We start from the raw sequence: 13,064 nt of genomic DNA on the forward strand, positions 1-13,064 counted from the left end.
ACAACAGAGAACCCCTGAGGGAGCAGGAAAACAGTAGGATGCAGACCCCAAATTCTCATAAAAAGACCAGACTTAATGGTCTGACTAAGACTAGAAGAATCCCAGCGATCATGGTCCCCAGACCTTCTGTTGACCCAGGACAGGAACCGTTCCCGAAGCCAACTCATCAGACATGGATTGGACTGGACAATGGGTTAGAGAGAGATGCTGATGAGGAGTGAGCTACTTGCATCAGGTGGACACTTGAGACTATGTTGGCATCTCCTGTCTGGAGGGGAGATGGGAGGATAGAGGGGGTTAGAAACTGGCAAAACGGTCACAAAAGGAGAGACTGGAGGGAGGGAGCCGGCTGACTCATTAGGGGGAGAGTAAGTGGGAGTATGTAGTAAGGTGTATATAAGTTTATATGTGAGAGACTGATTTGATTTGTAAACTTTCACTTAAAGCATAATAAAAATTATTTAAAAAAAAAAAGATCCCTGGTGGCACAATGGTTAAGAGCTCAGGCTGCTAATCAAAAAGTCAAAAGTTGGAATCCACCAGCTGCTTCTTGGAAACCCTATGGGGCAGTTCTGTTCTGTCCTACAGGGGCACTGTGAGTCAGAATCAACTCGACAGCAACAAGTTTGGCTTTGGTTTGGTTCATCAAAAGATGTTAAAAAGAGTTAAAATACAAGCCACCAAATGGGAGAACATGTTTGTAACATATAATCAACATATAGGGGGATTTTTGGTATTTTTTTAAGCAATTTTAAATTTAAAATATGTTACATAAACAAGTGCATAAAATGCATATGTACAGTCCAACAAGTGGTTGTCATGTAGACACCCATGCAAGCACCCTGTGGCCAAGAGATAGAATATTTGCTGTTGTTGTGTGCCTTTGAGCCATTTCCAACTCACAGTGTCCTTATAATAACTTATAATAAAAGAACTAGAATCCAGAATATATAAAGAATCTTAAAAAATAAACAAGTAAAAGACAGACACTTGACAGTGAAAAACTGGGCAAAGACTTAAGCAAATATGCAACAATGTGATGAACCTTACACTGTAAAGCAAAAAAAAAAAAAAAAAAGTCACAAAAGAAGAATATGATATAGTTCATTTCTATATCATTTAAAAATGGAAACCCTGGTGGCATAGTGGTTGAGAGCCACGGCTGAAACTGGTAAGTATGGTTTAGAAATGCATCCACAGGCAATAACCCTCCAATGAAAAACAAGAAAATTATCACCATAAAAGGAAAGTGGTTACCTTTGGAGAGTAGGATTGGGTTGTTATTGGTAAGGAATTTAGAGGAACTTTTGTGGTGCTGAAGTCACTGGGCGGTGCAAATAGTTAATGTGCTTGGCTACTAACACAAAGGTTGGTGGTTCAAGTCCACCCATAAGCTCCTTGGAAGAAAGGCCTGGTTATTTACTTCTGAAAACCCTGTGGAGCACATTTCTACTCTGTGACACATACGGGCCCACCATGAGTCGGAGCCGACTTGGTAACAACTTCTTTTTCTTTGATGCTATTAATATTCTAAGGAGCCCTGGTGGCACGATGGTTAAGCGCTTGGCTGCTAATCAAAAAGTCAGCAGTTCAAACCCACCCAATGACTGCACAGGAGAAAAGACCTGGCAATCTGCTTCTATAAAGGTTACAGCCTAGGAAACTCTATGGGGCAGTTCCACTCTGTCCTATACGGTCGCTATGAGTCGGAATCGACTCGACGGCAGTGGGTTTGGTTTGGTTTTGGTTTAGGCCACGGTGTGCTTGCACGGGTGTCTGCATGACAACCACTTGTTAGACTGTACATATGCCTTTTATGCGCTTGTCTGTGTAACATATTTTCAATTTAAAAATGCTTAAAAAACTACCCAAAATGCCCCAATATTTCTGTGATCCAATGAATATTTGATATTGTAATGAAATGGACAGATCTACCCATCTGTACATACTATGCACATTCATTATGGGAAATAAGCTTTGATTCTTGTTTTCCACACGTCATGAATTCTGGACTTCATCAAGACCAAAGCCCAGGTGGCTTTCACTAAGCATCAGAGACCGAGATCTTCAGATTAATTTGCATCTCCTTTGGTCTTCTCAGATCTTAATATGGGGTTTGATGCCTTCATTTTCATAAAAAAGGAATTGGAAGCAGAAAATCCCAGGGCCTCAGAAAAAGTGAAGAAAAGATTACCTCAAAAATAAAGAACAAAGAGAAACAAGTGGCCTGGATTCCTTCACTGCTGACCTGAAGGTCGTAATTTATCCGGATTTGCTCTTCATATTTACAAGTTCCATAAATGTGTTTCACAGGCTCGGTATATTTGGTTATACTCTGGGAGTATGTGAATTATAAATAATAGTAGTTAGAAACATTGTTAGGACCCTGATGATTTGGCATTTTGGATTAACAGAATAGAGAGGGTTGAATTATTTTTAAAAGTCTATTAGGAAAAATATTTACTTAAGCCAATTATTTATATAAACAAGATTTTGGAAACGATGTTTAAACTAGGTTTCCAAGCACTCTGAGGATCTTTAGAAAGATGAAGCAGGTACATTCCAGGAGCAGAGTATAATACTATCAGTCCCTGACAAACAGTGTGCCTTTAGTGGATGGTTATGATCATGAGTAATCACCAAGAATTAGCCTAATTTTTCTAAGGAACGATTATTTCTCTTTAATCTCGTATCCATTTTTGAGAGAATCACCAGTTTCTTGGAGAAAGAAAATGTCATAGGCAAACCATATCTTAATTTTCACAAAGTACAGATGCTAATTCAATAATTCAATTAAAGAATTATTCTTTTTTTAGCCATCAGTTAACTGAACTTAATTAGCTTTTTGTCATGCCAGCCCCAAAGAACTCTACCGTTGAACCTGTCTGTTATAACACTTGACTCATATCTGGATGAAGAGATAGAAAACTCATGTGTCAACTGTTCAGTTGACCCAGACCTGGAGGAGGAGGCCATACCTCGCATTGCAGGCTCAGACTTAAAAGGATTTGAACATGCTAGAAAGCAAGCTGAAACAGTAGGTTAAAATGTCCAACATCCAAGTTCAGGATTGAAAGGCTCTGACTTGGTTGAAAAAGACCCAAAGATTTTAGCCAAGTGTGAACTAAATATGAGCCAACAATGCCATGTGGCTATTTAAGAAAAAAAAAAAAGCCAATGTGATTTTAGGCTGCATCGATAGAAACAGAGAGTCCGTGACATGTGGGTGATGATCTCAAAGAGTTCTATTGTCACTGGACAGGCTGGTGCCAAGGTCGAGGAAGAGACAGTGCTTACGTGGGGCTGTGGCCTGGACCAGGCAACCTTCAAGTGCTATCCTGATACTAAGATTCCATGACTTTATGAAAAGCATTATTTTACAAATAAACAACTGACATGCTGATTCTAAAGAATTCTTATTTGTCTCCTAAATTCATTCTTCCAAGTAATACTTTGCTGCAATTACATAGGTCCCTGGCGGCAATAGAACTTTTTTTTTTTTTTAAAGAAGAGTGTAATAGTTGTATTTTCACTAATTTAGATTGACCTTGGCCACAATTAATCTAAACCAGTGAGGCTTCCAAGTTGATCCCATAGGGGTAGTGGGGGGTGACGAGACAGGCAGCGGCTTAGAGGTCTTTCTACATAGAGTTGAGTAGTCATACCTCCATCACTTACTGTGGGGCCATGGTTAAGTGCCACTTTCACCACCAGCAAATAGATGTAAAGCAATTGTTGTGCGAACTCAATGAGATGTCACAAATGAGAGTGTGTACCATGTGCCTAAGGAGCCTAGTGGCACAGTGGTTAAGTGCTCGGCTGCTAACCAGATGAATGGTTGGCCGTTCAAACCCACCGGCCGCTCTGCTGGAGAAAGACGTGGCAGCCTGTTTCTGTAAAGATTTACAGCCTTGGAAACCCTACAGGGCAATTCTACTCTGTCCTGTAGGGTCGCTGTGCGTCAGAATAGACTTGCAGGCAATGGGCTTGGCACCGTGTGCCTGAAGGTTCCTGGGTGGCACAATCAATTTGTTCTTAACTACTAAACTGGAGGTTAGATGTTCCAACCCACCTAGCAGCACTTCGGAAGGAAGGCCTAGCAATCTGTTTCTATAAAAAGATTACAGCCAAGGAAACCCTATGGAGCAATTCTACTCTGTAACACATGGGTTCACCATGAGTTGGAATCGACTCGATGGCAATGAGTTTGGTTTACCACGTGCCTGGGATAAAATAGGCACTCTGCTTTTCATGCCTACAACCAATATGGAGTGTGCGCTGGACTTGGGGTGTGGGAGAGCTATAGAGGTGAAAGGTCATGTTTCCTACTCGCCACAAAGTGCTGGAGGGGGACTTAGACCCTTAACACAGGGTGACAAGTGATGAGCACTGTGTGTTAAGAGATCCCCTCACCCAGTTTCAGAAGGTCAGAGATGTCTGCCCAGGGATATGACATCGAAGCTGAGACCTACAGGGTGAGCAGAAATTGCCTGGAGAACAAGGGGACGGAGAGCATTCAGGGAACCCCTGCCTGAGGCCTGCAGTGAGAGTAGGATGAGATCAGGAAACAGAAGTAAGCCAGTGTGTGGAGCGGTGTCTACCAGAGAAAGGCAGGAAGGAGCCAGCTCATGGGAAGGCTGCTCATGCTAGGTAATTGGAACGGACTATGGTGGGGAGCTCAGAGCATTTTAAAAAGGAGAGGGATGTAATCAGATCTCAGAGCATTTTAAAAAGGAGAGGGATGTAATCAGATCTACCCCTAGGACAGTTTTCAACTGTCCCATAGAGTCCTAGGGTTGCTTGAGGAGTCCCTTGAGCCAGTGATCCCACCACTGCTCTTAGCTGGTTGATACAGGGGGTCTGGGAAGATTAAATTTGGCAAAAGTGTTGTCCTGACATAAAAATAAAGTCAGACAAACCTTTTTTTAGAAAAAGTACCCTGGTTTCAGAGAGGAGACTGGATTGGAAATAGCAAGATTGGAAGCAGGGAGACCAGTTAAGGGGCTATCTCAGTGGTTCAAGAGCAAAATTACGGTGGCCTGAACCTTCGCAGTGGGGCGGGGAGAAGCTGGTGGATCAAATGTTTAGGAGGAAGACTCTAAAGAACTCACTGATTGGCTTGAGGAGTTGGTAAGGCACAGAAGAAATGGTATCTTTGTTTCTTTTTGGAGTAACTAGTAGAATGGTACTGCCATTCAACGGACATGGGAACCACAGGATGAAAAGTAAGACTAAGGTGGATGGTAAGTTATGTTCTGGGTGTGTTCAGTTTTGGGTGCCTGTGGGACAACCAAGCAGGCAGCCTATATCATTCTGGGGCTAAGAAGAGAGGTCTGGACTGGGATATGTATTTAAGGAGTAGGTGGTCACCATGAGTTGGAATCGACTCATTGGCAACTGATTTTCAGTAGATTGGATAACGGCCACCCAAAGATATCATGTCCTGTTCCATGGAACATGTAAATGTTACCCTGTTCAGAAAAATGATCTTTGCAGATGTAATTAAGGATCTTGAGATGAGGGGATTACCCTGGATTATCCAGGCTGGGCCCAAATATCATCACATGTATCCTTATAAGAGAGGCAAAAAGAGACACATAGAGAAGAAGCCAATGTGAAGAAGGAGCAGAGAGATTAAGCCACAAGCCAAGGAATGACAACAACCCCAGAAGCTAGGAGAAGCAAGGAACGGATTCCCCCATAGAGGCCCTGGAGGGAGCACAGCTGTGCTGGATTTTGGATTTTTAATTTCCAGGACTGTGAGAGAATAAAGTTCTGTTGTTTTTAAGCTACTAAATCTGTGATGCTTTGTTACAGCAGCCTCAGGAAACTACTACAGGAGCCACGAGCCTATAGATGGCAATTGAACCCATGGTGAATGTCTCCATCACCCAGGAGGGCACGCATGAGGAGAATGGAAGACATAGGTAAGATGCCTGGCAAATACTACATGTAAAAAACAGGCACGAGAAAACAGACCTACAAAGCTGACTGGGGTGGAGCAGTCCAGAGGGTAGGAAGGAGACGGAAGTGTGACATCATGATAGCCAAGGAATGAGAGTATTTAGAGAATAAGGAAGTGGTCAATAGCACCAGACATTGCAGAGACGGCAAGTAAAATACAGACTCTGTCTGAGAAGTGTTTATTTGACTTAACGACGGAGAAGGTTGCTAGAGACCTTGGCCAGAGCAGCTCCGGTGGAGTACAGGGGCGGAAGCCAGAGTGAGGTGATCTGAGAATAATTAGGAGATGAGGAAGTACAGATAGACTGAAGATCGTTCTTTCAAGAACTTGGCCAAGAGGTATAGGGGAGAGACAAGAAGTAGGACTCAGACAGGTGGGAGGCAGTTGTGTTTTGGGAGGGGTGGGGGAAAATACTTGGGAATGTTTGAATTCTGTTGGAAAGGGGCCTGGATTTACAATTTTAAAAAATCATATTTTTTCATTTACCCACTTAAAAACTTTCTTGAGCACTTCCTGTGTGAAAGGCCCCAGGCTCTGTTGGTTGTTGTATGTGGGGTGGGGGGGATGGGGATTGTATGTCAAGTTTAATGACTTCCCAACCTATTAGAAATCTGTTCAAAGTTGTGTTTGTAAGTTGGGTCTGGTGGGTAAAATACTGATGTTATTTGTCACTAGGACTTCAGACATTGTTTTGCTAATTGGCTTCCTGGAGCTTGTTGGTTGTCTGTGCCAAGGGTCATTAGAAAGGTGGCTCCCCAGCCTTCTTGGGGTGGGGGGGATCAAGCACATAAGCTGAGTCCTTGGAAAGCTAGAGGCCGGAGGTCCTTCCAAAGGCCAGGGCATTCCATGGTTTCAGGAGCCTGAGGCTAAGTTCCATGTGAGAGCCTTTGTGCTTTGTTCTTCCTCTGGGTTGACCTATGCTAGAAAAGGCTTGGGACAAAGCCCCGCTTATTCTGACTATGGACACAGCAAACAGAAAAACGTGGCTAAGAAGAGAACTAGGTTTTCTGAACTAGTGCTTCTCAAACTCTCTGTAATAAAGGTCTGTGAGTTTTGTTTTATTTAATTTCTGACCTGTTGTAGACTGATGCTTACTCTCACTTTCTGCCATTGAACTGGGAACAAATCGTGGGCCTGCACCAGCTCAAGGACCATGTTGCTAGGTACCGTTGAGTCGATTTTAACTCATAGCAACACTGTGTGACAGAGTAGAACCACCCCATAGGGTTTTCTAGGTTGTAATTTTTATGGGGGGCCCTGGTGGCACTATGGTTAAGAACTCGGCTGCTAACCAAAAGGTTGGCAACTCAAATTCACCAGCAGCTCCTTGGAAGCCCTATGAGGCAGCTCTACTCTGTCTATAGGGTTGCCATGAGTCAGAATTGACTCAACGACAATGAGAGCAAATCGCCAGGTCTAACACAGAGACAGTGGGTGGGTTCGAACCACGATCCTTTAGATTAGTAGCCAAATGCTTAATTGTTGCACCACCAGGGCTCCTACACTTCATGTACCCAACCAAACGAAACCATTGCTGTTGAATCACTCATAGCGACCCTATAGGACAGAACTGCCCCATTGGGTTTCCAAGGAGTGGCTAGTGGATTGAAACTGCCAACCTTCTGGTTAGCAGCTAAGCTCCTCACTTCGAGTAGTGCTGGCTTATTCTCCTCTTAACAGTGATGCTAATTCTGATGCCTTACCTGTGCCTCACCTTCAGGGCTGGGCAGGTGTGCCTGCATTCAGGATGTCTCTCAGCTCAGATGTAATATCTTCCTGCTCCTCCTCGGCAGCATTAGGTGCCTAGCCTGACAGTGGGTTGTTCCAGAAGCAGTCTCTGACTCAAGGATTTGAGTGCTAGGAGTTAGTTGGGGAATAATTACAGCAAGTAAGGAAATGGGGAATTGAAACAAGGAAGGGAAGGAGTCCATGAAGGGTCCATTGCTGTGCAAGTCGTCTTTGTGGGCAACTGGAGTGCAGTACTACCGGTAGGTTCTAAGAAATAGGGTTAACATTTACCTCTGAGTTAGCCCACCCAAGGCCTGAGGCAGCTGGATATTGACACACCACTGTCATTCATAGATGGAGAGCTGCTCCTGGCAGCAGTAACTCCCCCTCACATCCAGCCTGCAGGGAAGAGAGGACTCCAGTGGCCAAAGACCCCAGGTAAAAGACATGAGGCACCTTCAATTGAAATAGGTCCCTGGGTAGCACAAATGGCCTGTGCTTGGCTACTAATCTAAAGGTTGGTGGTTTGAGCCTACACAGTGGGACCATAAAAGAAAAGCCTGGCAATCTGCTTCCTTAAAAATTATAGACAAGGAAACCCTATGGACCAGTTCTTCTCTGTAACACATGGGGTCACCAGGAGTCAGAATCTACTTGATAGCTACGGGTTTGGCTTTTGGTTTAGTTGGGATAACAAGGGCAAATGACATCAGCAGGGCACTAGCAGAATCCAAGTTCAGGCACTCATCTACCTCTATCTCTAGTCCCATCATACCCCATGGCTTCCTTTGTAATGACCTGTTTCCTTGTTTGTCTCCTCCCAGCATCTAGGACCTCAGTGTGTGCAGAGGCATATCCCATATCCCATTGGAAGCTGTGGCATTTGGTACCAGAAGATGAAAGAATGCAGGAATCTGACTCTCACAACACCCCAGGGTAGGATTGCTTTTATCCTCATTTTGTCCATCAAGAAACTAAGGCTCAGAGAGGGGTTGTGACCTGGTTTAGGTCACAGAGCTAATTAGTAGCAGATTCAGATCTTAAACAGAAATCTACCCCAGTTCCAAATGGTGGATTCTTCTCATCTGATCACAGATGCCTACACTTTCTTCTCCATTCCTTACCCTCATACTGCCCTGTATCATGAGCCTGTGTATGTGTGCATACACACATACACACAACATACCACACAGCACATGTCATGCATACCATATACCGCACACACACTATATACCACACGCACATAGCATATACCACACACACTACATATCGCACACAGTATATACCACACACACACACTACACACCACACACACCACATGTCACACATACCACATGCACACAGCATATACCATACACACTATATATCACATGCACCGTATGTCACACATACCACACACAGCGTATACCACACACACAGCATATACCACACACACACTACATATCACACACAGTATGTACCACACACACACACTACATACCGCACACACCAAACGTCACACATACCACACACACAGCATATACCACACACACACTACACACCACACACACACTACATACCACACACACCACATGTTACACATACCACATGCACACAGCATATACCACACACATACTACACACTACACAGAGCATATACCACACATACACTATATACCACACACACCACATGTCACACCTAGCACACGCACACAGCTTATACCACACACGCACTACATACCACACGTACCACATGCCACACCTACCACACACACAGCATATACCGCACACACACTACACACCACACACACCACTACCACACACGCACACTATTGACTCCCAGTCTGCAGATGCTTGATACACTTTTTTTTTGGACTGATGGCAAGGTTAAAAAACAAAAACAAAAACCAAACCAGTTGCCCTTGAGTAGATTCCAACTCATGGCAACTCCATGTGTGTTATGTGTGAACGGTGCTCTGTGGACTTTTCAGTGGCTGAGTTTTTGGAAGCAGGCCATCAGGCCCTTCTTCCAAGGCACTTCTCAGTGAATTTGAACTGCCAACCTTTTGGTTAGTAGCCTGGTGCTTAACTCTTTGGGCCACCCAGGGACTCCTGATGGCAAGGTGAGATGATGAAAATAAGAGAGTATTCTCTGTTCTAATAGATTCTTACAAGTTGCAAAGTGTCCGTGGTGCTGTCCTTTCCGAGGTGGTTCACAGATGGATTTCACAATACAAAGGAAGGAACAGAGAATGACTTCAGCTATACCCCCCTCAAACTCACTGTAAACCCTGTTAACAGGAGTCCTCCCCCAACCGAGTGTCCTGAGGGTGCTGCTGATCACGGTGACTGTGCAGCCTCAGCCGAGCTTGTTCCCTTGGCAGGTTTCCTGGAGGATGGATGACTGAAGCCTGCTTCTCAGTGTAGGCCCTGTGCCTCCTCACACCCCTCTCCCGTGGGTCCTTCAGCCATGTCGGGCCGTCCCATCCCAGGGCCTTTGGCACACTCTTCTCTCTGCCTGGAGTGCTGTCCTCTGCTTCCGCCTGGTACCTCCTCCTTCACTGGTCAGCTCTCAGCTCTGGTGTCTCTTCTGGAGGGAACCCTTCCCTCTCTGCCCCCCACCCTCACCTGAGCAACTTTCTCCCCCACTCACAGGGAGCTGTGTGATTTCTTTGATGGCATTTATTCCAGTTTGAAAGTAGGCACAGTGTCTAACTCATGATCATTACTTTATAAACATTTATGGGTGCAGTTGATATATGGTCAACCTACTCAAAGAAAGTGGCTGATATCCTCTCCCAACTAGATAACAATTCCCTGAGGAATGGGCTCGGGTCTGCTTTTGCTCAGTGCTTCATCTCTAGCACGTAGTCAGTGCTCACATATTTTGTATGCATTAATGGACTAATGAACCAATAAAAAGCTAATCCTCACCAGCTCCTCCCAAGATAGCCATTATCAATCTCATTTCTAGATAAGGAGGCAGACACTCAGGGGATTTGGGCCTGTCCAAGGCCAGACGGCCTGTGAGTGAGGCAATAAGAGTATTCCCAGGGAAGGCTGCTGATTAGGCGAAACCACTAACTAGCCCGGAGTCAATGCCGACTCATGGTGACCACATAGAACAGAGTAGAACTGCCCCATAGGGTTTCCAAGGAGTAGCTGGTGGATTCAAACTGCAGACCTTTTGGTTAGTAGCCAAGTTCTTAACCGCTGTACCACAAGGGAGGAGGCTGGGTGGAGCCATTGAAGGAAGATTTGAGTTCTACCATGTTTGTTTTCTTTGCTGATGCTCGCAAAATGATTTCCTTCTCCAAATATGTTCATAAGAAGTTGAGATATAAGCTACAGTAAACTAGAGGAACTGAGATAATGACAAGGTGATTCCTAGCCCTGGTAGGTCAGTCCTCAAAGTATCGTAATTGGGTGGAGTGTTTACAGTAACAGCTAAGAGACCTTGATAGGAGCAGAAGCAGGGCAATCGTCTTTGTGCACAAAATGGGTTTTTGTCCCTATTTTGAGGGAAACTAAATTGTTTGCTTGAATAATTAATGGGATATAAAGTAATATCTCACTGAATATACCACGGCTGCCAAAAGAAGGAACAGATCTGTCTTGGTGGAAGTACAGCCAGAGCACTCCTTAGAATCGAGGATGGCAAGACTTCATCTTGCTTACTTTGGACACATTATCTGGAGGGACCAATCCCTGGAGAAGGACATCATGCTAAAGTAAAGGGTCAGCGAAAAAGAGGAAGACCCTCAACGAGATGGATCGACACAGTCACTGCAACGACTGTGAGGATGGCATAGGAGCAGGCAACATTTCATTGTTATCCATGGGGCCGCTATGAGCCAGAGCCAACTAACAGCACCTAACGACAACAAAGTAAGCAGGCTTGGAAATCCAGCGATCTCGTGGGAGAGTACTCGGATAGGAGTGAGAGATGGAAGTTCTGATGAAAACTCGGGAGCTTTTTCCTAGGAAAAATGCCCAGACTAACCAAAATTTGTATAGAATTTCTGGATGTTCATATCACCCCTCAAGGCTGTGGGTTCAGAGGACCTGGCTCTAACATCTTTCCAGCTCTGACATTCCAAGATCATAAAGGCCCAACTTAGGATGAAGTTGATATGCGAAGGAGGATGAAGTGGACCAAAACCCAAACCCATTGCCGTCGAGCCGATTCCAACTCATAGCGACCCTATAGGACAGGGTAGAACTGCCCCATAGAGTTTCCAAGGAGCGCCTGGCAGATTTGAACTGCCGACCTTTAGGTTAGAAGCCGTAGCATTTAACTACTATGCCACCAGGGTTTCCAAGTGGACCAAAGCCAAAACCAAACCCAGTGCTGTCGAGTCGATTCCAACTCCTAAAGTGGACAGCCCCCCTAATAAATCATAGAGTAGGAATAGGTGAGAAGGGGACATTTGTGCCCATGTGACCTCACTTCTACTGTCACAGACTACACAGGGAACAATGACAGGTGTGGGTCACTGGCCCTGGATGCTGAACGGTTGAACTCCGGGACAGAGCAGAAAGAAGTGGGGGCGGGATGGGGCGCCAGTGATCTGATAAGAGGATTAGGTTGCTGCTTCCCTCCTGGCCATCTCTAATGCCCTCGGGCTAAGCCTGCTGCTTGTCTTCATTCTTTCTTGGTTTGAAAAGGTCTTTCTGTCTCATTGTCAATAGCTACATGCCAGCACCCTGAGCCACCAGCCCTTCCCTGCACACCTGATGTCCTTTCACGCCTTTGCCCTTGCTGTGCCCTCTGCTGGGGATGCCCTGCCTCCTATCAGGTACCTGCTTGCTCTTCAAGACACATCTCAGGTTTCAGCTCCTCTGAGATGCTGCCCTAATCAGGGGAGGGAGGAAGGGTTATCTGTCCCTCCTCTGCGCTCACTCTCCGGGCTCCAGGCCCACCCCCGTCCTGAGCTACCACACTGTCCCACAGTGCTTGTCCACGGTCATCTTCTCTGCCAAGATGACGAGCTTCCACCACAAGATAATTAGACATAAACATTTACGGGTATATATGATGTATGGCCAACCTACTGAAAGAAATCCACTGACGTCATATAGGACACAGCCGCTCAGGGGAGGTGCCAAGATTCATGACAACATCTTTCCTACGAATAAAGACTTGTCATTGCTTAGGGGGCACCGAGCTTCTGTTAAGGGCAATGGAAAATTTTGGAAATGAATAATGGGGATGGTTGTTCAGAATGATGAATGTAATTAATGTCGTTTCATTGTGCATACAAAAAAATGTTGATATGGCTAAAGTTTTGTGTATATATATACATTATATATATTTTATATATATATATACATATTTACCACAAAAAATAAAAAATAAAGACTGGTCACAAGAGCATGGGAGCAGCCTGAAG

General features: G+C 44.8%; 1 protein-coding gene across 21 annotated transcripts in view; it reads left to right on the forward strand.

The window, feature by feature from the left end:
• The window catches only part of ZFAT (zinc finger and AT-hook domain containing), a 336,678-nt gene that overhangs the window by 80,170 nt on the left and 243,444 nt on the right, over positions 1–13,064 (forward strand). For 17 of the 21 annotated variants that reach the window (XM_049854202.1, XM_049854213.1, XM_049854217.1 and 14 more), the window contains 2 exons: positions 5,818–5,927; positions 8,518–8,629. The gene's annotated coding sequence lies outside the window, so the exon portion shown is untranslated. The other 4 variants (XM_049854200.1, XM_049854212.1, XM_049854205.1 and 1 more) reach the window with 3 other exon arrangements.

This window comes from Elephas maximus, chromosome 15 (genome assembly GCF_024166365.1).
Source record: "Elephas maximus indicus isolate mEleMax1 chromosome 15, mEleMax1 primary haplotype, whole genome shotgun sequence".
Taxonomy (NCBI): domain Eukaryota; kingdom Metazoa; phylum Chordata; class Mammalia; order Proboscidea; family Elephantidae; genus Elephas; species Elephas maximus.